This window comes from Bactrocera tryoni, unplaced genomic scaffold (genome assembly GCF_016617805.1).
Source record: "Bactrocera tryoni isolate S06 unplaced genomic scaffold, CSIRO_BtryS06_freeze2 scaffold_7, whole genome shotgun sequence".
Lineage (NCBI taxonomy): Eukaryota > Metazoa > Arthropoda > Insecta > Diptera > Tephritidae > Bactrocera > Bactrocera tryoni.
The window spans coordinates 6,935,696-6,942,307 of NW_024396366.1; positions in this window are offsets into that span (position 1 = coordinate 6,935,696).

Below are 6,612 nucleotides of genomic sequence, written 5' to 3' on the forward strand. Positions count from 1 at the left end.
TGAGAATGTACCATGCAAAAAAGGGCCATCAGTTCGGACTGGTCGCTACATTAATGTAAAAAGGAAATTGAGTCATATTAAAACAGCGGTCAATACCAAAAAATTTCAAGCAAACACTCCAAACACCAAAAAGCCAGAAATTCTTAATGGCAACAGATTTGCCTTATTAAGCAAGGAGCCTAACGACGAAGCAAAGGGTACCACCACGGTCGTGAATGCCAAACCCCCTCCAATCTATTTGCGTGAGCGTAGCTCAAATGCGCTTGTTTCAAAAATGAGCAATATAATAGGCACAAACAATTTCCATATTGAGCCCTTGATGAAAGGTAACATAGATGAAACAAAAACTCAAACATACACTGAAAAAAGTTTCATGGAAATTGTAAAATTGCTATCAAATAATAACAAGAATTACTACTCTTACCAACTGAAGAGCTCAAAAGGCCTAGTTGTTGTCATAAAAGCTATAGAGTCTTCGGTAGACTTTAACGACGTTAGAGAAGCACTAGAAGAAGGTGGTTTTAGCATTAAATCAGTAGTAAATATTTTTAACAGGAACAAAGTCCCACAACCAATGTTCAAAATAGAATTGATGCCAGATTCTAACAAATGAAAGAAAAATGAAATACACCCGATTTACAATTTAAAATATCTTCTCCATCGCAGAATCACCGTTGAGGAACCACACAAGAGAAATGGTCCAGTACAATGTACAAACTGCCAAGAGTATGGACACACGAAAGCATATTGCACTCTACGAAGTGCCTGTGTAGTATGTGGTGATCTACATCCAACTTCAAAATGTACTCTTAAAAAAGAGGATTTAAATAAAAAATGCAGTAATTGTGGAGGAAATCACACTGCTAACTACAGGGGTTGCCCTGTTTACAAAGATTTAAAATCGAAGTTGTCATAGGGCATTCAAGCACGTCGTAAGCAAGTGATGAATATTCCATCTAATGAAAATATTAAAATTCCCGTCCCGTGCTACAGAAGGGAGTTATGCAAACGTGGTGAAAGGCTATACTGCACAAATGCAATTGCCTCAAAATCAACCAAATGGAAGCGTTGAAACTATGATTTAAAACCTTACTCAATGTATGACACAATTTATGGCTTCAATGCAAAATATGATTCAAGAGATAATCAAATCACAAAACCAAATGTTGCAAACTTTTTTAAGTAAAAAATGAGTGTATTGAACATTTGTTTATGGAATGCTAACGGTGTTAACCAACATAAATTGGAACTTATTAGATTTCTGGATGAAAATAGTATCCATGTAATGCTATTGTCAGAAACTCATCTTACGAACAAAAACAATTTCTTTATACCGGGATTTAGACTCTATGTTACAAACCACCCAGATGGAAAGGCACATGGAGGAACAGCAGTGTTGGTTAGAAAACGATTATATCACCACACATCAGAATCTTATGCCACAGCGCAATTACTAGCTACAACAATAACTATAAAAAATCGCTGCGGGGACTTAAATCTGACGGCCATATACTGCTCACCTCGGTTTAAAATTACAGACATTCAATTTAAAGACTTTTTTGGAACACTAGGCCATAGATTTCTAGCAGGTGGAGATCACAATGCAAAGCACACATATTGGGGCTCACGGCTAATTAATCCGAAAGGACGACAGCTGTATCACACTATTATAAATAAGCACAATAACCTTGACATAATATCTCCTGGTAAGCCGACATATTGGCCTAGTGATCGTAAAAAAATACCAGATTTAATTGATTTTGCTGTAATCAAAATTATAGATAAATCGCTTATATCAGCTGATACATGTACTGATCTATCTTCTGGTCACTCTTCTGTACCAATAAAGTTATGTGAACAACCCATATTCGTTAATCCAAAAGTGGGTTTAACTTCTTATAAAACGAATTGGCTAAAATATAAAAAATACGTGAGTAGCCACATTAATATTGAGTACAAAATAAATACAGGAAGAGATATTGACGAAAGCATAGAAGAACTCAATGATATAATAACTACCGCAGCTGTCTTAGCAACACCAAACAAAAACTATACCCAAAAGTCCCTGAAGCCACCAACTAACTCCAACATGCCTATACGAGACTTGGGTGGAAATTGGGCTCGAAGTGACGAGGAAAAGGCTAATTGTTTTGCAAATCACCTAGAAAAGGTATTTCAACCAAATTGCCCAACGAACAACTTCGAGTTGTCCAGCTTACCTAACACAGTTAACGAGTCACTCGAGTCTTTTAAGACTTCATCTACTGAAATTATTAGAATAATAAAAGAACTTAACCCTAAAAAGTCACGTGGATATGATAATATTACCCCAAAAATGCTAATTGAGTTACCAAATATTGCCGTAGAAGTGCTCTCTTTGCTCTTCAATGCAATTCTTTATCTCGGACACTATCCTAATTCATGGAAAAATTCGCAGATTATCTTGATGGACAAACCTGGGAAAGACTTAACACAGCCGTCTTCATACAGACCAATCAGTCTTCTACCCTGTCTTTCTAAAATATTTGAAAAAGTGTTGCTATCACAGATGTGTTTTTTCCTCCACGAAAATAATATAATACCAACGCACCAATTCGGGTTTCGTGAAAAACATAGCACGATAGAGCAAGTAAATAGAATTGCTAACGAAATAAGAAAAGCATTTGAGCACAGAGAGTACTGTTCAGCTATATTTCTAGACGTGGCTCAGGCGTTTGATAAGGTATGGCATGAGGGCCTTTTATATAAGATTAAAAATATTCTACCTTCAGAATTGTATAAAACATTGGAGTCTTATTTAACAATTTATGGTAAAAGTGGGAGATTTCATATCTGATGAAAGACAGATAAGGGCTGGTGTACCCCAGGGCAGTGTTTTAGGTCCAACACTATACATCATATACACAGCAGATCTTCCAACAGCTAACAATGTATTAACTTCAACTTTTGCGGACGACACAGCCATAGTGAGCCGTAACAAATGCCACATAATAGCATCAAGAATATTAGCCAAGCACTTAAGGTTTGTCGAAGAATGGCTAGCCAACTGGCGTATAAATGTGAATGAACAAAAGTGTAAGCATGTTACATTTTCGCTTAGACCAAATATATGTCCGGCCATAAAAATGAATAACATTCTAGTACCCCAAGCGAATGAAGTAACTTATCTTGGTATTCACCTAGATAGAAGACTTACGTGGAGAAAACATATATCTAGTAAAATAACTTGCATGAAGATAAGAGCTGCAAATTTAAATTGGCTATTAAATAAAAACTCCAAACTTAGCCTAGACAACAAAGTGCTTTTATATAAAGCGGTCATAAAGCCGATTTGGATGTATGGCATTCAACTGTGGGGTACGACCTGTGCAACTAATATAGACATAATACAAAGGTTCCAATCAAAAATGCTTAGATCAATCACGTGTTCGCCATGGTACATGCGTAATGAAAATATCCATAAAGACCTTGGTATTTCTATGGTAAGGCAAGAAGTAGAAGACAGCAGAATTAAATATATATCTAAACTCTGTGATCACCCAAAACCTTTGGCTAATGCTTTGGTACATTCCTGCAATCGAACACGCCTTAAAAGAAGAGATATGCCCGCGAACTAAGGAGCAATGTATCACCAAAACAGCTCAATCACTGGCTTAAGCCTGTCTAGTTTTTAAATAGATTTAAGATTTTATAACTTATTCTTAGGCTTCTAAAACAAAAAGAAGATTCAATAAATAAAAAGATATTGAAACAAAAATATGGCAATTATAGCAGAAATCTCGTACTCCCGAGAGCAGGAACTTCTTAGCAAAGACACCTCCCGAAAGCGAAGCTGGAAGCAACAAGAGTTCGACCCAGACCTGTTTGAGCTAGTCTGGAGCACATCAAAGGCATCAGGTGTCAGCAGTGCGAAAAGAACTGATCGCAGCATGCGATGCAACAATGCGTAGAACGTCACATCACAACAAGCGGCGGCCTGTATATTGGTGGAATGAGGAAATTTCCACGCTGAGAAAGCTTTGCCACTCAGCTAGACGGCGTCTACAGCGTAACCCGGGCGAAACGAACGAAAATCGCCTTAGGGAAGAATTTAAAAGCCAAAAGAAGCTTCTTAAGTCGAAAAATCACACGAGGCAAAAAATCATGTTTTGAGAAGCTATGCGAGGAAGCAAACATTGACCCTTGGGGTACTGCTTAAAAAATCTGTATGTCCAGATTTAAAAATAAGCAGCAGCAACCTAAAGACGCCTCTTTTATGGGAAAAGTCGTCGGAACATTATTCCTGAAACATGACCGAATTTCATATGCCAAGCGACGAAACGAAACTGCAGAGTCACCCCCGTTAGTCACGGAAGACGAACTACTGGCAATAGCAAAGAAAATCAAAAACACCAAAGCGCCTGGATTGGATGGCAGACCAAACAGAGCTCTGAAGGAAGCCATAAGCTCTAAACCTCGAGTATTCGCTAAAATGTACAACGCTTGTATAAAGGAAGAGGTATTCCCCGACTCTTGGAAAGTACAGCGTTTGGTTCTGCTCCCAAAACCAAAGAAACCACCTGAAGAACCTTTATCGTACCGACCTCTGAGTATGCTCGACACAATGGGTAAAGTGTACGAAAATATAATGCGAAACCGCTTGGGGTTAGCAATCCAGAAAGCCGGCGGATTATCAGAGAGACAATACGGCTTTATAAGAAAGAGATCCACTATTGACGCACTACGGGAAGTCGTCGATACTGCGAAATGTGCAGTAAGTGGCAAAAGATGAAAACGTGGATGTCAAGAATGCGTTCAACTCGGCAAAATGGGCAGACATAAGCAAAGCCCTGGATGAAATACGGGCCCCTGAATACCTCATAAACATAATAATGAGTTATTTTAAAAACAGAAGGCTCATTTTTGATACGAACTCTATCTCGAGTGGAGTACCCCAAGGGTCAGTGTTAGGCCCACTATTATGGAACCTTATGTATGACGGGGTGCTAAGAAGACAGCAACCAGCAGACGTGAAACTATAGCGTATGCGGATGATCTCATGGTCGTAGCAGTGGCCAAACAATTACCCGACCTGAAAAATAAATGTAATGAGTGCTTAAATGGCCTACGCCAATGGTTCTCTTCTGTGAGTCTGAAACTGGCGGAGGAAAAAACAGAAGTTTTACTCATAAGCATTAGGAAGATAGAAGAACGAATAGAGCTCACCATAGCGGAATGCTTTTCCCTTGAATTCGAAAATCGAGGGCAATAAAATAGTACACGTTCAGAGTCTTCTATATACTCTGTACACGTCGGGCAGTTCAGACTAAGTCATTGTGGAATCTGGAAAGGTAGCTTCTAAAGCATCCATGTCCACTAAGTATTTGGGTCAGATAGTAATCTAGATCCCCATGTCGTCTCTCTATCCACGAGTGGATGTCCGGTATAAGTCGATGAGTCCAGCGCCCTTTGGATCAGGAATTCCACCGCTTCTGCCACATTTTAGTGCTCTTGTTTCTCTCCTCTGTCCTTGCCGATACTGTTTTTGGCTTTGATAGCTGACATAAACGCGACATAAACGCTCAAGTTCATATCCCTGGATGTCAATAGGTGGCATGCTGGCTAATACTTCAGCAGCGTCGGTTGATATAGTCCGGAAAGCACTTATTACCCGAATTGCAGAAAGCCTATGCACTGTAATTATTTGTTTAGCATACGATTTTATATCCATTGCCTGTATCCATACTGGTGCCGCATACAGTATTACGAAACTCATTGCTTTCGCTATTAAGAATCGCCGGCTGGAACGCACACAGCCTCTATTGGTCATCATTCTTGATAGGGCATTATAAATTTTGTTTCCTTTCGAGGAAGAATACTCCAGGTGTTCTTTAAATTTTAATTTGGAATCCCATATTACTCCCAGATACTTCAGTTGCGGCTGCGAAGTAACGTGTACTATTTTATTGCCCTCGATTTTCGAATACAAGGGAAAAGCTAAAAACCACACTCGGTGGTAGTTTTACAGTCGATAATTTAACGACACTCATGTGTGAGTCGACTGATAAATGGAAATCTGTCAGCGAAGCGTCAGCATCCATAATGACACAACTGAGACTTTTTGAACAAATTAAGCGTCCGTCAGTCCGCATGATAGATGAGACTTAAATGTCCACGCAGATGTGACTTAAATACCACGCAAACTCACGCAACAAACCAACCACACTACACACCATAATCTTTTCCACCACCCAACCGATCAAAAAGGATTGGTTAGATCGGGGTGGGCCCCAATTCGATTTACACCGGTATTAGAAACGTTTCGCCATTTTTCGACTGCTGATCGTCCATTTACCTTTAACTTTTGGTTCAAAGCTGGAATCCCGTCCGACCGCGTGTGAGCGTGCGCAGTAGAAGCAGCAGTGTATAGTTTAGAAAAATTCTTGCATTGTGTGTGATTTATTGAAATTGTTGAACAGCAGTGTATAATTTAGAAAATTCTTGCATTGTGTATAATTTTATTGAAATTATTGAAATTTGCAAAAAAGAAGAAATATACATATATACATACATAAAATTTAATTTTCCATAAAGGAAAACCTTTTAACTTAAATCAAAAGAAAGGGATATATA